Source organism: Aquila chrysaetos, chromosome 8 (genome assembly GCF_900496995.4).
Source record: "Aquila chrysaetos chrysaetos chromosome 8, bAquChr1.4, whole genome shotgun sequence".
In the NCBI taxonomy this organism is placed as follows: Eukaryota; Metazoa; Chordata; class Aves; order Accipitriformes; family Accipitridae; genus Aquila; species Aquila chrysaetos.
The window spans coordinates 31,193,296-31,218,524 of record NC_044011.1 but is presented as its reverse complement, the minus strand read 5'-3'; positions in this window follow the sequence as shown (position 1 = coordinate 31,218,524).

The window sequence follows — 25,229 nt, the reverse complement described above, 5'->3', positions numbered from 1 at the left end:
ACTACTTCCCACAGTCTGGCACCAAAGAGATAATTTCTCTCTCCTTCTCGTCTTTTTGTAACTGCATAATCTTCAGGATCTGATTCCTGCCTTTACTGTGTACTTGCTCGCTGCTTAACAAACTCCTGTATGTGTGCCAGGCAGTATTTTGTTGACAAAAACCACTTTGTCACCAGAATTATGTGTATGTGCTTGATGAAATGCCTTTAACTGACAGAATGTTTTTAGTCACATGAATTTACTCAACTAAATGATATTAGGTGGATTAAACCAAGAATTTAATCAGATGCTTTCCTCTAAGGAAAGAATTTCATTGATCCTCTCTGAAGTTGGAAACACCCATGCAGTCAAATGTATTTCTTCAATAAACAAGTCTGCCATGGCCTCAAAATTGCTGCAGCAGGACACAAAGATGCAGGGGGAATTTGTATTGGGGCTTGATGAGCTTACTAACACGGTGGGGTTCAGGACTGAACTTTCTCTGTGAGATGCAGGCTGAGAGAGTTGGGGTTGTTCAGCCTGGAGAAGAGAAGGCTCCAGCGAGACCTTATAGCAGCCTTCCAGTACCTAACGGGGCCTACAGGAAAGCTGGAGATGGACTTTTTACAAGGGCATGTAGTGCTAGGACAAGGATAATGGCTTTAAACTGAAAGAGGGTAGATTTAGATTAGATGCAAGGAAGCGGTTCTTCGCTGTGAGGGTGGTAAGACACTGAAACAGGTTTCCCAGAGAGGCTGTGGATGCCCCATCCCTGGAAGTGTTCAAGGCCAGGTTGGATGGGGCTTTGAGCAACTTGGTCTAGTGGAAGGTGTCTCTGCCCATGCCAGGGGAGTTGGAACTAGCTGATCTTTAAGGTCCCTTCCAACCCAAACCATTCTATGATTCTATGTAGCGCTATGTGTGACTTGGTTTTCAGATGCTGTGTCTGTGATCATCACCGCAAGGGATGAGATTTTTCTTTCCCCGTATGACTTTCATGATAGAAAATGGGTGTCCGGCAAAAAACTAATTTTTTTCAGATGTTGGGAGGAGGGTGTCAACGAAATGCGAAAAACAGAATAACCAAATCTTGCAAATATATTAGTTACTCCACCTTTTCTTTGAGATTTTTCTATTTCATGATCAGCTATCCTGACCATTTTCCTAGTGCAGACTTAGCTGCTGCTCTGTGGGTAGCAATGCTAAAGCAGGTACATACTCTGCTTGTCTATTCTGCAGCACCTTTAACTTTCTTTGCTTGGTAGTAGAAGAAATTGGGTTTGGGGGAAGGAAGGAAAGAAACTCTTGTTCTTTGTAGCTAGAGAGGTCACAGAGACTGAAAACGCTGCTTGCTTTTGTGTGTGGCAATGCCTAATGACACGCTGTCATCTCTTCTGCCATCAGAAAGCCTTGATTTCACCTCTTGGGTCCTTCTACAGCTGGATGATGGGTGAAAAGGGATCCCCCCTGGCATTAATCTCTGCTGGGAGCTTACATACAACTATAATAATTAATAATAATGACCCAAATTATTATTTCTAGTGTGTCTTTGGCTGTGTTCAGATGAGGGTCTGAAAGCCTTTTAGACAGAGGGCTAAGAACCAATCCCCTGTTCAGCCTTAGTCTGTCTCACGCCAGTGTAAGGCAGTGTATTTGAAGCATTACTCTGCTTTTTCCCCCAGGCACCAAGTTCAGAGAAATCAAGGCGCAAGAGTTATATGCCCATTATTCCTCATGTGGCTGCCACAGAGCAAAACCACCTGTAAATTCATCTAGGCAATTATGCCTTTTGCTGAAATTTCTGGTTTGTGACTCGCTGCTGCTACCTCTAACGAGGTGTTATTTTTCTAATTGCTTTTGTTTAGTGTTTCAGGTTGGGATTTTTTTGCAGCTCCCACTGGATTCTCAGCGTAGCTCTTCACAGGGACCCTGCTTCCACCTGTGGGCTCCTGTGTGTTACCCCCATGTCCTTCTGTCTGGGACACACACAGGGACTTCGCCCCGTCTCTCTTCTCCACGGCAGCAGGGCAGGGGATGCACTTCCATGGCCAAGGGGTGCGTAAAGAAATTAATGCTGCGTTAGTTAGCTGTTCCCTCTCTGACCTGCAAGTCAATATTTTTATAATTAAAATATGGAAAATGCCACCAGGTATGTTTGTGAAGTAAAGAGCCCACTAATTTTAAGTCTACTATTGAGTAAAGTCAAATGTATATATGGTGTCAGAGCTGGTGCTGCTTTCTGTTAGGGTGTTTCTTTTCCCTTTGCCAACTGATTTATCTCTCAAATAAACAACCAGTGTTGAAATTAAAGCATGTTAATATAGCTGATTTGTAAATAAAAAGAAGAGTTAGGCAGACAGAGCGGAAACATAAATAGAGACCAAATGTTATAATATAATGACAGACAACGCTCCTGTTCAGAAAAAAGACTATCATCCCCACTGCGTGCTCATGGTAACAGAGCTGTAGGCACGTGGGCTGGTGGTATAACGGAAATGCCATTGCCTAATACTGCAAATGTTGAGATAAATCTGTTATTTGAATACTCATCAATTATAAAAAGCATTTTGAAGGTCCATAGCAATTACCCACTTGAAGGGTTTTCCTGGAAACACTTCTCGGAAAAGTTTATTTTGTTGAATTGTGCTGCAAATCTCCTGCCAAGCCCTGGGAGGCAGGAGAAGCGAGTCAAAACCCCCATCGCTTCCCCTGAAAAATATCCAGGTGTGTGGAGGTGGTTTGAGGTTTTAATAACTCACAATACAGAATTGGAGAGGTTATGGTCACGGTCACATAATTTAGGGGCTGTGGCTGAGCATTGCTGCTCCCCTATAAGGAGAGCTTGTGGATAGACATTAAGATAGACATTATTCAGAATGATGTGCTTGAGCCACACAGGGAAGAATTAATTGACACCTAGATGTATTGGGGGTAGGGACAGTGACAACATATGATAAATGAAACACGCAGCACTGAGAATAGATGTATGCTGGAAGGACAGCATGATAAACGTGCATCTTGATGTTTACAGTGCCTGAGAAAACACTCATGATCTGATACAGGTTCAGTAACTACAGTCATGTTTGAGTACAGTGGTGACTTGATTGATTTAATTAGCTCTCATTAATGGCGTTGAAGATAGTTCAACAACAAGCAACGGAGAGTCTCGCTGAAGTGCTGCATGTTAATTGCTTGATGATTTGTGTTATGGGGCGGCTCTTTCGCATAAGTACAGATCAGATTGTGAATTGTTTGGAAACACTGATGTCTATCCTTGCTGGGAGCAGGGGCTGTGAGAGGTGAGACTGCTGCTCGGGCTGGCTGTTTTGTGCACCTTCCCCATGCCAGCACGGGCTCTCTGTGCCCCGCAAAGATTTATAACCTCTAACAAGGCTCTGGCTGCAGCCTGCAGGGCTCCTTCCCCTGTCTCCCCCCTCCCTGCTCACATGAATAGAAAGGACCTTGCAAATCAATATCCTCATTAAAGCTTATAAATTATTCTTTTGATCTACATTGACTCTGAGAAGTAAGTGAGCTGGCCCAGGGAAAATTAAAATAGCCCCTCTGCCTAAATCTACTCAATTTTTTTTTTTTAACCTTTCTTATAATAGCATTTTAAAATTCAATTTGGTGCTCTCAAACCAACTGCAAAATGACAAAGTTTAGTCAAACAAACAAACTTCCTTCGCATATTTTTTATTTCATGCAAGAAGTAGCTGAACTTGATATTGCCTGAGTTAGGAGGGAGTTACCTACCACTACCCTGGACTTCACCACTGTTTATAGCTCTCCATGTCTGACCTGACATTTTCCATGCCCAAAATCTGCCTCAGGCTGAGCTCTTTGGAGATGTCTTTGCTGTCTCAGAGAGCAAGATAAGGATGAAAGAGCGTAGTCTGCCTGTGTAGTAAACTGGTTGTAAGAGGTATTTATTTTCCTCTTGCCCAGGTGAGGAGGGGGAAGCAGGCTCAGGGTGAATGCAGAAGATGGAAACATAGGATGGCCCCAAAGGACAGCACTGCAGTGGCTGGACATCGGGACCAGCAGGAGCTGTATTGGCATTGCCTAATCCTGCTGCACCTGTGGGAGGGAAAAGCTGGGGCAGAGGATGGAGGTGGTGGTGTGTCCCTGCTGGGATGTAATCACTAAGGGGTGACATAATTAAAAACTATTGGTTTTGAGTGGGTTAAACCTATCCAAGCCAATCATAATTCTGGCGTTGCATTTCTTTTGTAGACTTTGCTTTGGTAACCTTAGGACTGTTTAAAGGGGGATTATTTGTGGGTGGTGTTCATACACGACTAACAGATACCACGACAGGACAACCACCCCAGTGGGGTGCATTGGAGGTGTGCATTGCCAGATGACTGCAACATGGAGCAACTGCTTGTGGAGATGGTATGTTTGCCCTTTAAAGGAAGGGTAGGGCTTCATTCTGGTCTTCAGGATGGCTTAAAAGAATGGGAATTAACAAATCTGTCCTGTGTTTGCCATTTCTATGTGAAAACCAACATACAGGGTCTGTGCATGTGTAGAGGAGGTATGTCACCACACCTCCACCCTTTTTTCAGGAGCTGTAATGCTTGGTAGCGTCGCAGACAGATCTAATTTTACAAGTGAAAGGCTGTTTTTGCCTCCAGTTCTGCTAGCTGCAGACTGCAAGACCTGTGTCTGAGGGTCAGTCCCTTGATCTGCCTCACTGCAAGCTGGAGAAGAGCAGAAAGATGTGCCTGCTTCCGCCAGCACTCTCCAACCGCAGAGGCACGGTGAGATGGTCCTTTCTCAAATGCCAGAAAGGACCCAAAAATGCCTTCCATGGATAAGGATTTGTGGTGGGTTGACCCTGGCTGGATGCCAGGTGTCCACCAAAGCCGCTCTATCACTCCCCCTTCTCAACTGGACAGGGGGGAGAAAATATAACAAAAGGCTCGTGGGTCAAGATAAGGACAGTTTAATAAAGTGAAAGCAAAGGTTGCGCGCAAAAGCAAAGAAAAACAAATGATGTTATTCTCTACTTCCCATCAGCAGGTGATGTCTAGACACTTCCTGGGAAGCAGGGCTTCAGTACGCGTAGTAGTTGCTCCGGAAGACAAAAATGCCTTCCCTTCCTCCTCCCTTTACTTTAGCTTTTATATCTGAGCTGACGTCATATGGTATGGAATATCTGTTTGGTTAGTTTAGGTCAGCTGTCCTGGTTATGTTCCCTCCCAAGATCTTGCCCTGCCCCAGCCTGCCATTGGGGGTGGGGTTGGGGAGCAAAAATGTTGGAGAGACAGCCTTACTGTGCCAGCACGGCTCAGCAGTAGCCAAAACACTGGTGTGTTATCAACACCTTTCTAGCTACTGATGCAGAGCACAGCGCTATGAGGGCTGCTATGGGGAGTATTAACTCCATCTCAGCCAGACCCAATTCCAGCTGTGAGCACGTTGACTGAACATTGTAAAGGTAGAAATGCACAGGCTGGTTGGACTCATCTTTCACGAGTGGATGAAGCCCAGATGCTGTATGCTGGATTTCTGTGCTGAGTGGGGTCTTTCCTTTTGGAAGCAGTATCTTTAATACCATCCTCCACACCTGAGGTTTCAAGCAGTCCAGCCTTGGGGCAATTGGGAGCCATTCACGGGCTGGGCTCAGTGTCCCTTGCCTGCATCAGCTGCTCTGGGTGCTCTCTTTGCCCATGCCAGCCTCTGCCCTCTGTGGGACAGTAGGAAATGGCATGCGGCTACTTGCCTCCAACTGCAAGGCAGCATCACATACATGCACTTGGGAATGGTTCATGCAGAAAAATTAACTGTTCAGCTGTCCTGATGGATGAGGGGTGCTTTAGAAATGAAAAGCAGTGTTTAGGAGCTGGCTTGGCTGTCTCCTGGCAAAGCCGCTCCCTGTGAACAGCACACGCTGCTGGAGGACCCTAGGCAAAATGCAAGCTGTGTTTCCCAAAATAACCACTTTTCCTCACCTTTTTTCTTTTTTTCCACCTTTTTTCCCCACCTGACGCTGTGCTCAGGAGGCAGTGGGAGAAGCAAGGCGTGTGTACGTTCTCCATGCTCCTGGCAAGCCAGGGCTTTCTGGACTGGAGGTTGCATCACGTTCAGTTCAAGTCTCATCTCTTTTGTGCTTTTGACCCTGCAACTTTCTACATATATCTTGGGAAGTATTTTTGCACTGTGAGAAAGTGGTTTGTGTAGTCGCCTTGGACAAGTTGTTGTTAGGGCCGAGCCAGGAAACTTGGGCTACAGTGACAGAGCTGGTGCATGCTGGTGAGGGGCATTTTGGAGTCGTACCTCTCCAGACCCAAAGGGATGATGCCTCCACCTTTGCGTGAGGTTTGGGAGGAAGACTGGCTGCTGCCTCTGTGGGGCTGAGAGAACGTAGCTATTTCTTGGGCAAGAGGAGACACGAAATGGCATTTGTCTTGGTGGCAGAGAGAAATCGGGTTCTGCATTTACGGATGCAGTGTGGAGTAGTTGCGTCTTCTGTAAGTTATACCTTCTGATTACACAGGTCGCTGAACTTCATTTAACCTGTAGGTTTGGGAACATGATGGCATTAAGAGAGGGCTGAGAAAAGAGTTTCTCTCCTTGAAGAAATTCATAGATGTTGACCTTCTGTTCTGCCCTGAAGTAAGGCAAACAAAGATGAAAATGATGAGGTTTTGCAAAGGCAAAAACCACTGTGTTTTCAATTTATTGTAGCTTTTTTATTCCATCAGGTTGTTTTGATATTAAGATTAAAGTGACTCCAATAAAATAAATTCCACAATTATTTCCCAGAGGTTATTTATGTTGAGTGCACTTTTTCAGAGGAGAAACCCATGTGACTGGGAAACTTCCCACTAGATCTAGAGACCATCAGGTTACCTGTGTTCGGAAGGACAATAAGGCCCTAGCACTGTCTCACAGTGCATTGATCCCTGTGGCTGCCCTTACAGCAAGGCTTGGCAGCATTCCAACATAGCTGTGAGCTCGGGTCAGCTGAATTTTGGGACAGTGAAGACAACAGACCAGCAGGAACTAGGAATCTCTCCTGTTTTACTATTTCAAAGACTAAACACTTGGGTATTGTTAGGAGATTTTTGTACGTTTTTACCAATGTGACCTTTCTTGTGCAAAACAGGATTTCTGCACAAAATCCAGTCTGGAAAAAAACCCTGGATCTTTATGAGTAACACAGCTGAGTTTCCTGAGGTGTAACCCTTTCTCAAACAATTCTTTTCTAAAATACAGTCCCTCAGTTTATAAATTTGATGAGGAGATAAAGTACTACAGATGGCTGCTTTACATGCTGTGCCCTTTCTACACCCAACATGAATGCTGTGCTTTTCCTGAAATTGTCTCCAGTCCTGTTCAAATTCTATGGAGAATTTGTTTTAATAATAACTTGTCTAAAGAAACAAATTTCATTATCTAAGAACAAAAGGGACTCTCGCTTTTAAAATATACAACCTGCCTGTATGACACACAGACACCCTCTTTGAGCAGGAAGGTTATGAATCCTGTACCTCCTGACTTGATGAAGACGTTTGAGAAAGACCTTGGCCTTTAATGCTGTTCAAATACTGGTATTAAAAGCCCTCCCTTAATGTTCCCAGCTTAGCAAAATTCTTTGTTCCTGTTGTGGAGGGGGATGTTGCTCATCACTTAGTCAGCTGTGTCTGGGGAGTTATTAGCAGTTTTCATCAAACCAGAATTTAGGATAAGCAAGTTGCAGTGGTCCAAGCATAAATATCAAATTGAGGTTGTTTGAGAGCTGATATCCTATCTTTTGGTTGGACAGCTGCAATAACTTCATTTCTGAAAGGAGTGTGTTGTGACTTGATAGAAACTCAATGCGCAAACTAGCATGGATCTATGGTGCTTTTTGATTGAATTAGTAAAGTCCTTCAGCTGCAGATGAAACTCATAAAAGAAGCCTGTCTGAGTAAAAACCCTTAATTTCCATTGTTATGCAGAAAAACATCAGGGGACCAAAGGCATATATACCTGCCTTGGCCTGCTCTCTACTATAAATAGGAAGGTTGTATCTGCAGCATGCTCTCTCATTCAAAAGAAGTCAAGACTTTCTCTCCCTTTGGAGAAGGAAGGTAACTGCCTTTGTGAATTGAAGGTGACTTCTCCCAGGCTGTCACTCACCTGGTGCTGAGGCTCCATGGTCTGTTTTTTCATCTTCTTTTATGGGATAATGAAAATACAAAATCCAAACTTTTCAGTAAACTAGCTCTTGTTTTGATATGTGTGAACCTGGTTACAGTGAGGACTTTGCAGATTTGTCTGGATTGTTTTTTCTGACACATTTATTTGGACACATGGTTTTGGGGTTTGGTTTGGTTTGGTCTCAAGTTCCTAAATTTAGATGATGATGATGTGCTTTCACCATTTCCCATGTGAATGGTTTCCTAACAGCTTTACAGAATTAATAATAGCTGAGCATGGAGGCATACACTCAGAGAAGCAGAGGGAGACCAATTGAAGAGGGAAGAAAAGCTAAGAGCTGCAATTCTGCAAAATAGGTTTTCCCTTTACATTGGACCCAATCTTCTTCTTCAGGCAAAGCTTTTCACTTGCTACAGGCACAATTTTCAGCTAATTCTTGCTGCTGCGCTACCAATTTTATTGCAGCAGCAGTACTGATGGAATTGCTCAGCAGTAGGGCACATGGCTTCCCACCAGCCTCTTTGCCCCAGCCATCAAATACACTTTCCCCTTCCTCCTATCAAGCCTTGAGCCACTTTACAAAGGCCTAAAAGAAATTCGTGTGGTACTGAGCTTTAATAGCACCGAGGCTGCTGTACTCGCCCAGTCTTTGCCTTGTGCAAGCGAGAGCCGTTTGTGACTGTGCACAAAGGGCAACAAATTTTAGTCTGTCATTCCTAGTTTTAGCCTTTATCCCAGAGTTTTAGGAATAACCACAGCTTCCCAGCAAGGGTCTGCTGTCTGTAGCCTCATGTCCGCACAGCTTCAAGTGACTGAATCTGCCTCGGTTCGGTGGTCTTGCTCCAGAGAATGTCTCAGCTTTAACTGTGGCTCATTAATAGGTTTGGGGGATAAAATATTGCACCAAACTTATTCTGCAGCTCCTGAGAAACTTACAGTTGAATGCTTTTCACTAAACCTTATTGCAATGCCCTCCATACATAGATCAGAGCTGCTTGGCCCCTGGTCAAATCTTGCCAGAGAAGTGCTCGATCAATGAGGAAAGTGGTTGGTGTTAGGGATGCTGACAGGTAAAGGCATCACGCTGTCAACCAATTTTTGACTAAGGAAAGACCCTTGCTAAAAGAGCTCTCTGAGAGCACTTAGATGCTCATTGCCCACTGTCAAGAAGCCAGCTTCTGGATTAAGGAGGCAACAAAAAGCCAATTGAAAATCACTGCAGGGCTGGTCTGCAGCACGGGAGTTGTATGACATTTGTTCAGCGCAGTGGCACTTCGGCAAGCAAGGGGGGAAAAAGGCATTTGCTCTTGCCTTCACAGTGGGCTCTTTCTGAGCATGGCAAAGCTCGTAGTTTGTCGTAATTAATGTATCATTAACTTGTCTTTACTCTGGTCATCTAAATGTCGGTGCTTCTACCCTCTCTGGGCTTTTCCATTTAGACAAGCCTGAAGAATATGAAAATTAAACTTAGAGATGGATTACAGTAAAAAAATCTCAAGACTGGGAGGAAGCTGGGTGTTTGAGGTGCACGTAGAGATGGAGGATTGGTTGTTCTCCCTAGGGAAATGTATGCTCAGATCTGCTTTGAAAGAGGCAAATAGGAATGCTCAATGTTGATCGGTACTCTGGGAAATTTCTGGCCTTGCTAAAGGTAACACGGCTTCATAAGGCAGATGGTTGTTTGCAGGTCGCGTGGCAAATGGCAGAGGCAGAGGAGAGGACTCCATCCGATCTGGCGGAGAAAGCAAAGCGATTCAATGCCAGGGCATGTGGAGGAAGCCCGAGCATTTTGCACAGCTGTGAAAGCTTGGCTCTTGGGATCATGGGAGCATGCAGCTTTGGCTTTGCTTGTTTATAGAGGCAGCAGCAAGAAGCATGTGAATTCTGCACGCTCCGGTGGCCAGCATAATTGCAATCTATGATAAAATATAAATGAACAGAGGGAAAGTGGTCCTTCTTCCACCTGAGGTGTTTCCTTCAATTTTATTATCCAAGATGATTGTGAAGAGTGGTCCTGTCACTTGAACATCCCTCTCTAATACCAAGCGCGGGGTGAGACCCCGGTATCCCTGATCCTGATAAACAGAAAACTCTGATGTCATGGGGCCAGAAAAATGTTTCTGAAAAAGGGGGATGGTTTTAATAATTGATGTGTGTGTGTGTGTGTATATAGATATATATATTTTTTATTTTTTTTTTAAGAAAATGCTGATAATTGTTTTCACAGAACATGCAAAATTGATCCAAAAAATGGAGCAAATATGTGCCTGGTTTTGCTTATAATTAAGAAGCCCAGTGTTGTTAATTGGACAGGTAAGTGGGAGGCCCTGATATGACAGTGCACTTGTGAAACTCAGTGTGTGAGAAGTTCCCGTGAAGCCACAAAGAGGATGTTCCTTGACTACAGATGGATATACTTAAGTGCTTTTCTGGAGAGAGGCCATCAGGAGTCAGATGTAAGGGCTTACAGAAGCAAAGCTATTAGAGCAGTAAAGTTGCTTTAGCTAATGGTTTTACAGAATGGGATCCTATTTTCATGAATAAAGATAAGAATGGGGAGCAGGATGCTTGCGGCCGAAGGAACAGGGCTCTGCGTATTTCTCAGCAGAGACACAGGCCCAGGGTGATGGCACATTTTTTCTGTAATTAAATTTTTTTAGCTTGCTGCATGTCTTAATGTTATGGGATAAAACCATTCTGCTCAGCTCGCTGCTGGTGGGTTCTGCAGTACAGGTGAGAATTAAGCCTGTCCCAGGTTATTTACTGGAACAACAGATATTTGTATTCTGTTATTCAAGCAGTTGTTGTCTTGTTATGTGGCTGAGAGAGGCTGTGAGCAGCATTCAAGAAACAGGCTCTAAAGAGGGCTGTCTAATTTTATTGGTTCCATTTGAAAAATTACATTCCCTCATCTCCTCCAGAAAAGAGCTGTGATCTCCGTCTCCTCCCACTTGTCATTTGCAATATAGCCAGCTTTGTACAGCATATAATCACAGTACAGGAGCAGTAATATTTCATCCAGCCTTGCAAGGGGCCTTCAGCTCCCCAGAAAAGCAAGGGAACTGCAGTCAGAGTTTTTCCACCTTCAGCAAAATGCAAAGACACGGCTATGCAGGGTCTCTGGGACTCAGGGGATTTCAGCCCATCTGCTGAAATAAGGGACTTCTGAGGATTTTCTTTTTTTTGAACCCCGCAGGCTGGAAGAAATGGCGTCCACAGCTAGTTATCCCTGGGGGGTGGTGTAGAGGGAGAAAGCTGAAAAATAGAGACAAGCATATGTGTCACTAAATTAATGTACCTGCTCTGCTGTGGGATAGTCACATCAGTGTCTCTGCTGTCATCTGGCACCACCGCGGGCATTAAGTGAGAACGAGTCTGTCACACTTCATTTACCAGGTTTTGATGATAGATTTGGTGAAATCGTTGCCTGGGATGACGGACTCTTCTCTCATAATAATGACACGGGAGCAGGTGATGTGGCATCGGCGTGGTGGTGCAAAGGGGGCAGCTGTAATCCCTGGGGGAGAAGCAGAGCTGGGCAGGGATCGCGGGCCATGGTCAGGGAGGGCTATGGAAAGTCTGCATGCTGCTGCTGCAGCTTGATGCAACATGTGGGTATTCCCCTGTGGGAGTAAACAGCAATTACCAAAGGTCTGGTTCAAGATAAGCACAGAGAAGCCCAGAGCCAGAGCATTGCTTCTTAGGGGGCTTCACGTTAATTTCCTAACTCATGGACGGATGCCACTGCTTCCAGGAAGCAAGCACAGGCTTTAAAGTGGAGTGATACCAAACATGCAGAGGAGGTATAAATAATGTGTGCTGTTGGTATGCAGGAGAGAACCTGACAGATAGGATCCTGCAAAATCACGAAGTGTGTAAAGAGGGATAGGGAAGCTGCAGGCCATCTCTTCTATTCCTTCAGTGGAGACTTTTTGTGGGTAGACTGCTATGAGAAGTCCCATGCTTACCGTAGTGACAGTGTTTCCTAATCTAAAGTTGAAATTCAGCTAGCCTGTAGCCCTTGGAAACTCAGCAAGTGATTCAGTGGGGTTGGGCTGAACAACTGTATTTTGATGCATTTGGATTCCCGGCTTTCCTGGAAACCGATGTCAAACGTACCCTTTGGCATCTGAAATACTTTTAAAATCTGGCCCTAAATGTATTTATCCTGCAGGAAGTGTCTGAGTTGCAATCAAAATGTGGAATTTATGACAAAATCTGTCCTCTGGCAAAGCATTAATGCTACTCACCCTGAAATTAATAGTGGATGCAACACCCATTATACTGCAGAGAGAACTGAGGAAAAAATATATATTAAAGAGATTTTTTTTTTCTGAATAAAATAGCTATGTATCCCAGTCTCCATAGAAAGTCTTTCTGGACTATGTTCCCAATAGAATTATATAATCAATAATCTCAAATTGTTTCAAGAAGCAGCATTTGGTTAGTGTCCATGCGTGGTGGGGCACAGCTATGCCTGCTGCGCACCCATTGTCCTGGTTTCTCACCATTTAATCATTACCCACAGTACCACGAGTTTTGTCTGAGATCTAAGACAAGCTAGCATCATGCCCCATGCTGGGACAGGCAGAGAGGGGCTGGCTTGGCAATGCCTTGGGTGTTGTTGTGCAAAACCTTCTGGTGGGCAGCAGCTCCCTGTTTTGAGTGCCCCTTTGCACCCTTCTTGCACCCTCACCGGGGCTGTGCTGGCCTCTGGAGCAGCTCCCCGTGAGAGCTGTTCATGTCTCCAGCCTCTCTCCGTCAAGCAGTAGGACCCGCTTCTTCACCTTATTTTTGGTGCAGTGCCAGCAAAAGCAGCACTATTAAAACTAATTAGATAAATATATATGTATTTCATAATCAAGCAGTTAATTATGGCTTACAGAGCAGATGGCAGTCCCTGGCATTTAGTCTATCTATTCATAGCTGTTTTAAAGTGAAGTATATATATAGCAGCTAATTATGACTCAATATAAAATATGTAGGCAATTGTGAACTTAGCCTTTGTCTCATTGTATGTTAGTTGTCTGAAGAGTGCAAGCTGTTTTGGGAGATCTGTAGGTAGAATCCCTGTGGTAAGACCTCTCTTTTCCCCTCTCCACGGTTTGGATGACAGTGCCTCTGACTTGTTACTAGTGCTCTTTCATAGGAGAGCTCAGACTATCATTTACTTTTTTCTTTAAAAGATTATAAAATGTTTAGCTCACTCTTCTTAAAATCCAGATGGGTGATACAGAAACAATAAGAGCCCTACCACTGCTGGAAAAATACGGAGATAGGAACTCTTCAAAACATCTAAGAAACATTTGGTTTCTTTCCAATGTCATCTGTAAAATTATTTTACTAACACCTGTGAAATGTTATATCACCTTTTCACACACACACCCAAGCTGGAGTTCCTGTTGGGGAAAAAATATTTGCAGAAATATAGATTAGGAAAAGTTTGAAAACCAATATGGAAAATGAGGAGGCTGAGTTTTGGGTTCCAACACCCAGTGCATCCTCCATATGCTTCTTAGGGTCCTTTCCTCAGCAGGAGAGGGCCATCCTGGGCCTGGAGCATTTGTGCTCTCTTCAATGTCAGACTGCAGATCATCAGGTCTAATTTAGTTTGAGAGTGTGAGGGGTGCCAATTCCACAAAGGGGGAGAACAAGGAAGCTAAGAATGAAATGTCAGACGGATATCAGCCTACGTGCCAGATGAGCTATGGTGTTTTTTTCCCTTAGTAATTAACTTCTAAGGCATTTCGTTCCTGCTCGAATTACATTTACAGAAGGGAAGAAGGAAACCCAACATTGCAAACTGAGGAATATCATGGTTTCTGGTCTCGGTCACAAAGCTTGAAAAGACTAGAATAAATCCATAGGTGCTTACCAGACCAAAATGGCGGCCACAGCATAAAGCTTCTTTTAAGGAAGGAAGAAGCTAGATTGGAGGCCACTGTTGTCTTCAGCTGGTGTGATAAGACCTAGACTGATGTGATCTGAATTTTTTGAGCTTTTTTAACTGAGTTCAAGGCTGAAAGTATATACGCGAGTAAGTCTACCTATAGATGTTGCAGGTGAAATCCCTTAAGCCTTGTAGATCATGGCACCGAACAGCTAAAAGGATCTATTGCAGAAATGGTTCATGAAGTTCATACTGGTTTTTTGATGAAATTATTCAGTCTGTACATTCCCAGGTCAATGGTATTTCTGCCTCCTGTTGCTCACTATGTGTATGAAATGCTTTATTTACCTAAAAAGCTTTAGAAATGTTTTAACAGCTTACATAAAACTCAGAAAGAAAGGTGATGACTCTTTTCTATTCTTATATTGTGACTGAATAAGCAGAATATTTGGGAACATGTAGTCCTTATACATACAGTCGATTTGGTCCATGTGGATATATTCATATTCTGATGACAGGCTGTCACATAAATAAGAAGAATAATGGTGTTTTGTCCCATGCACAATAAATGCTGAGATCTAAACAGTGAAACAATGTGATTCAGAAGAGCAGGATGTGTTTGGTTTGGGGTTTTTTGCCCCCAAAGAACAGTAGTATTAAATTTAAAATGCTTCATTTCAAAGCCTGGACCTGAAAATGCTATTGTTTCATTTAGATTCTCTTGATAGAAAAATGAAAATAATCAAAAGTGGTGTTTTCCCCATAGCTTGAAATTTTCTGGTCAACCCATTTGTTCTGATGGTAAAATTATATTAAAGAAAATATTCATTGTTTCCAGTAAAGAAGGTAAAAATAGAAGGATCTTGGGGTCACGCAAGAGCCCTTTGTAGTTTAGGAGCATCTAATGGAGAGTAAGATAAGAAACGGGTTCCTCAAGAGGTCCACTATGCATTGTGTCAATTAAACGATAAAAATAAATAAGTACCGGGAATCACCATTGTCATAACTGGGCAAAGATTGCCAAATTAAAAGCACGTTTCTTTGGCATTACTGTTGCCAGAGTTTTAGGAAGACAGATCTTTGTGGCCCCCAGCCTCCAGGGACCCGTGTGTATGAGCAACCTCTATTCAAGCTTCTCCACGTTCCTAGTGCTTTCAGAGCTCTACCAGAAGGGTGGTGCTCTCTTTCATTTTGCCCAGCTTTGTCCTTTGTAACCTTCTTGGAGGCATAGAGAAAATCAATTGAATTATACTTGTTTTGGGGGGATTGGAGAATAATGGAAGCAGCTCTTATGGATGTGACACAAAGACTGCATCCATTCATCCCTGAGGCACGATGAATGGAGGTGCGAATTGATTTTGACTACACTACCTCGAGAGCCAGCTCTTCAGCAGGAACCTTACAAAATAAGACAAATTGCATTCTGCATTGTATAGAATTATATTCTTTGTTCTTTAAACATGCCTTATGCTGAATAACATCCAGGAAAGTTATATGATTAGAGAACTCCTTGGGAATCCTGGTAGTTTCTGATGCTTTGGAAGGGCATCAGGGAAACTGTAGTCTGATGCATGCTGTCAAATTTGCCTGCTGGGTGGTTTACCAACGAGTCCAACAAGGCCAGCCTTCTTAATTGGTTAACTGTGTCGTGTAATGTTTCTGTCTTTGTGATTTATCTTTATTTTTTTGTTTTTCTTCTTATTAAATCATAATTTAATATTCATTTTATTAAACCAGAACACTTCTGCCATCACATACGAAAATAAAACTGACATAAGCATTACTGTGTAACCACACAATTATGCTGCAGGCTAGTAGGCACTTTACCTGTACAGGGGTGCTCTAAATTCTCCTGCAATGATCAGTTACTTCACATCTTCCTAACTTTGTGATTAACCATTGTGTACATTTTGGAAAATATTAGCCTAATTTGTCTGAAGTCTTTGGCTGGTTGCTGTCAATCATTTTATACTCTATAGTCTTTCTCTTTTGTCTCAGAGTTTTATAAACATCATATAAGTACATAAATATGTAACAAATTGACTTTTATATTGAATGCATATCCCATTTACAAGCATTTGTTGTTCTCATTTTATCGAACAGATTAAAAACCATCTGGGTTAAAATATCCAGTATTCTCCAAACTATATGATACCAGAAAGTGAGGAGAAAAAACAAATCTAGAATAATGTTAATCATCTCCTAGCATGGCACATCCATTTATTGGGAAGTATATGTAATTTTCTATTAAATTGCTTAATGAAAGAATGACGAACAACAAAAACTCATTTTAAAAGCAAAGACATAAGTTTGATCCATAAATTGATGTGGTGCAACTTTTAAGTCCTTTAAGTGATACTTACAGCGTAGCAGTGAGAGCTGACCATTTTTGTAACCGTGGGTGATTAGAGCTGGTGAAACAATTCACCCAGAATATGTGTATCCTGCATACATTAAAAAAAAAAAATAATCAAGGTAATGGAAAGAAAGAGGAGCTAGAGCCCCAAATTCAAGTCCTGTGAGCACATGTGGGCTTCCAGCTCCTAGAAACACATCCCCTTGAGGCTTTTTTCCCTCCAACTAAAACTTGGTCCTGCTAGTCTGGCACTGGACCTCGTAATTTCTCATTCATAATTGGAAGTTAATTGCTATCACAGTACAAATAATAATAAAATTACTATACTGTAATGATCATGTCGTAAACTCCAGGAGAAGGAAGCGCTTGGGAAGAGCTGTGTACAACCTCACGCTAATCAAAATCGCTGTTGAATTTAGTGCTTCTGTGGCATTGTTAGTAATAGTAGATGCAAAATGATGTAACCTGCTCCAGCAGGTAATTATACTTGACCAGGCTGAATTGATTTGCTTTGTGTCCAGTTGAGCTGAACCGACATACAGGTGACATACAAGTAAGTTTATGGAACCTGTCTCTCACCCCAAGTAAATGACCTTTTCAGAGATACAGAATTAATTTTCTGAAATGCTTCTGATATGGAAGGAAACTACCTTATTCACATTAGCTTAGGAAATGCAGAATTTTTTCCCTTGATTAGAAGGCTCAAGGAATGGATAAATAATATTTAATATATAGTATACGTTGAATCTTTGAAAATTCGAATGAAACTTGACGAAAGCCTATCCTCATAATTGTGATTTGTGAGATACTTCTATTCTGTCTTATCTTTGATATTGAACTACCCAGTACTTGAGAATGCCTCCCTAAAGGTCTCTCTGATTTCTATCAGCTTGCGAAAATTTAAAAACGCAGACTTGTAGCTATAATGTGTCTAAACATCCCTTTTATCACCATCAGCCTCTGACTGGGAAGGCAACACTCCCTTTAGTGGCAATCTGCTCCACTTGTTTTCCACCCAAGTGAATTCAGAGTTCACTCTTAGTTTAAAGATGGCTATTGCAAGAGTCAATCATTTGCCAATCATTTCAGGTAGCTTAATTGTATTCACCCAGGTAATTTCTATGCTCCTCGCTTAGCAAATACTTTTAAAAGTTATCCTGTAAGGTTCCAGGGCATTAGCTGCTCTAGAGGATGTCAATCTATCCTTGCTCTGCATGCAGTGGATGCTTTGTGCTGTAACCTTCCACTAATAAGAAAATCAATATTTTAAGTCCCATCCTATTACGGTGTTCAAATTCACTCTGTTTAGATGTAAATTTTTTAATCTCCTCTGGAATTAAAAGCAAGAGAAAAAACCATAGCAATTCTGTAAATGGATTTAGATCTTGAAGGATGTGACTTACAGGACAACACATCTTGCCTCTTATGTTTAATGCTGAAAAAATATATACGCAATATGCTGTTTGGTATTGAAGTGACACAGGCAGCAAGGACAGACTGTCACAAAGCCTGGTCCCATCTCCTCAGTGTCATAAGCAGACAGGGAAGGAGACAGCCCCTTTGGACTTTCTGTAACAATGTGGTTTTCTGCTGAATGTGGTTTGCCTTCTGCATCGAAGAAATCTATAAACAGCGAGGAAGGACAGTGGAAACTATTTGTGCGGCTTTAGTAGGCATTGATTCATGCAGCTTGTTTCATCACGGCAGTCTAAAGAAAGAGCTTAATTGTTTCTAACTGTGCTCTTGGTGCCAGAGCTCTCCGAACAGTGGATCATAGTCCTGTTGCAAGGAGCATAGCCCTGAGTTATTGCCCTCCCGTTTTCTGCCTTCCTGCTCCTCACACCATTGTTATGGTCAATGTGGAGTGAGGAAACTCTATGGTCTGATGGAGTAATATTCTGGCACCGCAACGACTGCCATCATTTTTTTTTCTCCATTATGAAAAAAATAAAGGAGAAAAAAAAAAGCAATGCTGGAATGTGTTGTTCCCCGGGGGAGAGGAAGGAGATGGACCAGGGTGTGGGGCACAAAGCTCGGAAAAGTGTGAGCTACAGGCACACCTTCTGCTTTACAATGTAGCTGTTCTGGGAGAGTATGGCTATTCTGCCAAAATCCATCCTGTCCTGACTCAGCTGCATGAATTGAGGTACCTGGTACAAGCCTTTCTCTCCTATCTGTGACTCCAGAGAAGGTGTTAAAAGCTTTGCTAGCAAAGGGCAATGCTGCCAGATAGTTGTCCATCACTTGCTTGTTCCAGTTCCCCAACCAGAAGAAGTTTTCTCCAGACACCGGCAGAGAGCGTCAGTAATTTAAATAGGTTTTGCTGGTGATCCATGCTCCCGTCGAAGCATTGCTGCTCTGATCCTGTCCCTTAGCCCGCAGCATATCCCTTGGGAAGCCTGGGGTGGACTTCACGTTTGCTGTGGTGTACCTTTCCTGAAGTGGTGTGGGCAGAGGGATGTGACCCACCCTGAACATGGTTTGAATTATGAGCTAGGTTCCCTCCTCTGCCACTGTTTGTTTGCAAAGTGGAGATGGCAATACTTCTCTTTTCCCTTTCTTCAAACGCTTTCGGCGCTTTCGTGCATGATTCTGAACATCCTGATGGTACAGTTCATGAAAATATAACTTGTGTGTAGTTGAAAACACAATGTTAATACATTATTAAGAACAATGAAATATACTGACTACTCTGTAAGTCTCCAAGCTTCTGTCTTCTTCCAGATAGCTCTTGATTCTATAAGCTATATAAAAAATGACCTATTGTCATATATTGCATCAACCATCTATTTTAAGATTAGTTGAAATTTTCTTAAGGGAGCAAAGAAATTAACCCCCAGCCTTCTCAGACTTTTAAATTGATATTTAATGCAAAATAGCCTTGACTACATGATTTAACCCTTTCAGGGAGGGAGGCCTGGAAAAATGTTTTAGACAAAAACCTTTGAGTGAGTCCCACGTTACCCAAAAGTGCCATCATAGCTGTACACACCCTCACCAATACGAACCATGGAGAGAACACAAGGCCCTGGGACAATTCTTTCTATCAGTATTAGGCTTCCAAATTGTGAGCGTGAACTAGAAAATAATTGGGAGGAAACTAATTTAGTAGCGATTTCTATGAAGCCAGTAGTCCCTGCCTCAATGCCTATTTAACTTAGCACAGTAGGGATCCTGAAAATATAGACAGTAAAATTCTCCTTTCATAAGGGATGAATTAATTTAGCCAGCCTAGTTAATTCGAATGCAAATTATGTGTTGAAAGTGTCCATTATTTATTGCTTCATCTAAGACTGTTTCTCTGTTTCTGTCCTTAATTTCTGAAGTGCAGCAGAGAAGTGCTGAGCTACCAAACGCTCTCTTAGACACCAGCCAATTTTAGTATGCTTTCAAATGACATTTGTTTTGTTGTTTTTTTTTTTTTTTTTTTATTCTCTGGTTTAAACTAATTTGGGGATTGTTTATTCGCTTTGACTTCTTTGTGGTTTCCAGCTGTGAAGTGTTTCCATTGCCAAGCAGTTCATTTTCAAGCAAGCATTTGGATACCAGCAGGAGGAACACCTCATCCTAGCTGTATGACCACTGCCAATTGCATGCTGTATTTTCCTTCAGGTCAGGCTGGAAAGTGACTGTGTGGCCCTGCTCTGTGTGTGTTTGCACACATACTCACACATACATGTGTACACACATGTACTGGCGTGTGTAGGAGTCCTCTTGAATACTTTCCTCTGAGCAGTAGTATGTGATGTTCCTCCCCCCACCAATTAATTTCACAACATGGGTAACTTCTGTGGCTGCATTTTGAGCGAGGACAACCACCACCTGAGATTTCCTAGCTTCATAGAAGGATGATATCCTTTCCTGGAGGTACGGCAACTCACTGGAGGTCCAGCCGTCCTGCGGTGCCAGTGCCAGAGTGACCCTCTGCCTCTCGTTCCCGTAGGCACTGTCCATACAAGACTATCCAGGGTAATAAACATCTTATTTCAGAAAAGCATAAGAAAATGAAGGGAGGGACAGCACAAAAGAAAAGAAGGGGATATACAAAGGAGGTTGTCTTACTGTGGTGTTTCTAGGGCTTTGTTTATTAGTACTCAATATCTCTCTTTACTACTTTGGGAATATTGCACCGTAATAACTGAGTAGAAGGCAGCTCTTGTTTTACCAGTGTCCCCTCCAGAGAAGAGGTTTCCATTTGTGTTGTAGGAAAGTGGCATCATTTGAACCATCAGCCAATTGCTCGGGGGGAATCAATTGCAGACCTCTAACAAAAACTGGTGGAGGACACCCACCAAAAATAGATGGCAGCCGAGTAGGAAATCAGGCTGCAATTTTGTAGAGAGTGCATGATGATTAAAGTGTTTTGTATTTAACAGCACGGAAAGTCCATTTCCATTCACACTGCACTGATAATTTTCTTTTCCATGTAGAAGGGCAAAAATGCTGTTATTTTCACCTGGTCAGACAGGTGAGATAGAATGGTCAGACACCCTTGTAAGGACTGCCAAATTGTTTCCTTTCACATGAAGAACATTTTTTGCTAGACATGGCTCTCCATTTACCATTTTCCTTCAAGAGTCTCCAAAATGTCTGCTTAAAATGGATGAGGGAAGCGCTGTGATCCTCACACAGGTAATGAATGATTCTTCATTTAAGATCCTGAACAGAATTCCCAATCTCACTGGCTTTCCCAGCTGGAGATGCCAAAAAACTAAGGGCCAACCTGGAGCTATCTTCTGTGAGCCCTCTACAAAGCAATCTGGAGGAGACCACCTGAAATTCCATTTATTTTTCCCCACTTATGTTCCTTTTAGTGGGGATGGCCTTTCTTTTCAAACAGCATCTTTCTATCCTGTGCACTTCATCCAGATTAGACAATGAGGGCCAAGCTGTGCATGTTACGTTGCTCTGCTCGATGTCCTCTCTAGCCTTTGTCTTAGATATATTTCCCCAGAACTGACGTTATTAAGCTGCTATTTCTATTCTGCTAGCAAGCATTAAGAAAGCATTCAGTCTTAGACATGCAGGTGGGAGAGCAGGATATGAAAGGAAGGAAGACCGAGAACTTTGTTTTGTGCTCTTCAGGTACTCTGACATTTCCAAATATCTTGGATACTGTGGGCTCTTGGAATTTAATTGCAAAAACACCCTTGATGGTAACAGGAATTTGTTATATTCCCTAGTGTTCATTTTCTAGCAATTTCTTAAACTGGTTGATAATTGTATTTGTACAATGCACATAAAGAAAAATGATCCCAAATGTTCGCAGTCTTTTTTCTCTATTTTGAACTTGCTTGTTTATAAGATATTAAAAAAAAAAACTTTAGTTTTCTTAGATTTTAGTGCAGGTTTAAGTTTTCTTATTTAGGCTTTATACTGTAACAGCAGCCTTACAGAAACACTACAGGTCCTTAAAAATTTAATAACTATAATTATATCAATTTAGCCCAGCACATTGTTTGCAGAAATGTATCATCTGTTGCTTGCAGCTTTAGCTCAGTTGGTGAGGCACAACGCAGAGAGAAGTGTACAGAAAAGAAAGCTGCTGTCATTCAGCCATCTGAAGGCTTGTCTGTGCATGGGGATACTTAGCAAGAGGTATCCCTGAATCATTTCCTATGCAGAGATCTCTTCGTTCAGGACAGGGCAAAGAAGCAACTGCTCTATCTGTTTCAATTTGAGCGAAGTTCAGAGGCACTCTTATCCCAAAATAAATATCTTAATTCAGGTGAAATAGCTGCTGCAATTTAAATTTAGATGCTACCTCAAACCAAATTAATTTTCAAGTGTAGACAAGCTTTAAGCACTTGGAGGCTGACTTTTAATTAGTACAGCTGACAGCACCACCACAGAGCTGGTTTATCTTAATGACAGAAGCTAAACTTCATTAAGTTTTCCGAGCAGCATAAGAAAACGCAAATAAGACAGAGCCCCTTAAAGGGCGTGTGACTACCCCTGTCATTTTTATTACTGATGTGATTTTCAGTCATAATCCCATCAGCTTCCCCTTATTATTGTCTGTGTTGGCTGCATTCCCAACTTGGCACTGTACCCAAATATTTGAGTAGTACGGCAGTGCCTCTTGGCGACGATGGCAGAAGGTGACGTTATTGTTGGGAACAATGCACTGCCATGGCCCCAAGCAGTCCTGTATGGTTTTGCATCACATCTATGCAAGATGGTGCAGGCAGAGGAGAGTCTTGCTTTCCAAGACGCGGCCCACACTGTACAGCCATACACCAAGAAGCAGAGCAGCTGCAGCTGGCGTGGCCCCATCCCTCAGAAAACGTATTTCTGAAAGATAAGTACGTTACCTTGGAGGATTTGTGTTATGTTAACATGTCATCTTCGCTCAGCTAGGAAAATGAGCAAAATAAGCTTGTTTTTGCCTGCAAATGGCAACGCAGTCTCGGACACCTTTGTTTTCTGTGTTAATCAGCAACCGGGAGCTGGTTTATTCAGCAGCCCGAAAACCCAAGTGGCTGCAGTGACCCAGGGAAGTACAAGGTTGCAAAGCACTCACAGCTGCAGCAAAAGCAGGGCATCACCCCACCCTGGAGATTAAAAGCTGCTGGCAACTTTCTGCAGCTCAGAGACAGAGCTTTTCTCTTTAATTCCTTATCTGGATCTAGACAGTGACTTCTTTATCTTCTTGTAGGCAACAGTTGTTGGGTAAAAAAAGCCATCAAGAAATATAGTGCCAAACATTTTTTTATTTTGTTAGAAGCAGCAGATTCTTAGTGACATTTCCCTGCCTCCCTTGTATTCCATTTCACTCTCAGGACTGCCGTAAAAGCCAGCATCAAACTTCTGGAGCTGGCCAGCCTCCAGGGAATACTGGGGCCAGAAGAAAAATCTATTTTGGGGGTGAGAAGGAGAGAGGTGTAGAGGAAATAAAGTCAGTTTGTTATTAAAAAAAGAAGGGAAAAAAAAGGTAGAAGGGGATAATGTGTTTATGTTTAACAATGATTTTATTACAAATGTGATGTACAGTGACAGTATGTTAAATTTTCTAGTCAACAGGGGACAATACAGAAAAATTTGTGGCAAAAGGAAACAGATGCAATTCTGTCTGCAGCTTCACACATCTGCTCTGCAAGCCAGCGCTCCTCCTATAATTCTCTAGGAGGGATCCAATAAAAATGATATAAAATTTTATTGTGTTAGTGGCATTAGTTATTAGAGTGAGGAGCCAGAAAGCTTACCCAGGGGCTGAACCTTTCCTGTCTTTTAGTGCAGAGTAAATGATGAGGCTGTTGCTGGTAACAGTGATACTACAGCCAGAAAAAGGTAGAAATCATTTTGGAGTGCTTAGCAGGCTGGAGTGGGTAGCTCAAAATCAGAGTGGTAAAGCTAATAAAAGAGTAATAGGCAAAGATGCATCAGGAAGGATGGAAACAAAAGGTTGAGATGGTATTTAAATAAAATTAAAAAAAGGAAAACCCTAAAGTTATAGAAGAAATCTGTGTGATGTATCTAGGCCCCTGCCCTATTGTTTGATGCTGTCAGAGTTTAAATCAGTGTTAAGTTGCCCCAAACTAGGTTTCTTTCAATGTATCTGATAAACAGATCTCTGGCATAGAAAAAAACCTAGAACTTGACACCCAAATGCTTCTCTGCACAGGAGCACAGAGGAAACCTTGCTGGCCTATAAAGTAGATGAAATTATAGTTTTTCTACGTAGACTTTTATTCTGAATTTAAACAGCTCTAACTTGGGTACTGAAGCAGAGTGAAATGAGGCAAAATAAATACTACCAGCAGTCTAATGTGGTAGTCAGCAGATTCTAAACGCAGTCTAACTGATCTCCCTTAAATTCAAAACTTCGGGGGTTTTTTGGATTAAATCCCCTGAATGTCCCTTTGCGGGTAGGCCCTCTACAGCACTTTCAGGTATCCTTGCAGTCGCAGGGCAACGTGTTGCTCCTGGGTAAACCATAGGTGACAGAGGGAAGTGAGATGTTTCCCGATATAACAGGGATGCTGGGCCTGACGGGTCGTTTCTGTTTCATCATGAGCCATAACCCCAGATTATTTCTGCAATATGCTATCTACAGATAGCAGTCCAGCCCAAGCAGGGAGAAAAAGGATTTATTTCCTGGCAGAAATGCGGTGCGGCAATCTTCCACTTAATCCATGAGATCCAGCACTTCGGAGAGGCGGCCATTGAAGAGCAATTAATTATAGTGTGCAGGGACTGAGAGGTGAACTCTCAGTAGCATTAGCGATTCACAGAGGTGAGCAAGAGGGATATAGATATATACTTCATTTCTACAAAAATTTCTTTCAAAGCCCCTGATTTGAGGCCGTGTTTATAAAGCCGTTTCTTCAGAGCATAGCTGCTCTGCACTTTTCGGGGTGCCCCAGGTCAGACAGCTAAAACTGAAAGCTCGCGAAGTCCTCACCCTCTTTTAAAGTCTTGGCCTTCATGTTGCAACCTCTGAGGCAAGGGAGTCCATCTAACCAAGCCCAGCTCCCCTAAGTGCTGAGCAGTGACCCGGCTGCCTGTCCTCTGCACGGTCGCCCCTTGTGGGGGCCATGTCCTCAGCCAGAGAGGAGATTTTTGCCAGTTCTCTGAGCTATTTTGCTGCCTGCTGTCGACCCTGGCATAACAGATCTGAGAGGGCGATAGAAACAGGGACAGCAGAGGGAGGGAAAGGGGGAGCTGCCATGCCAGGGGGTTGAGGAGGCCTTGCCGTGAAGGGCTGCCGGCCTGACAGAAAATGGCTGCCACCTCTTCCCCTCAAGTCACCCTACGTTGCCTTGCCCTCTCCAGAGCCTTCACCACTTGTTTTGGGTCATATCCTCACACACTAAAGCAGCAGGTTTTGCTATTTTTGTGTGCTATGGC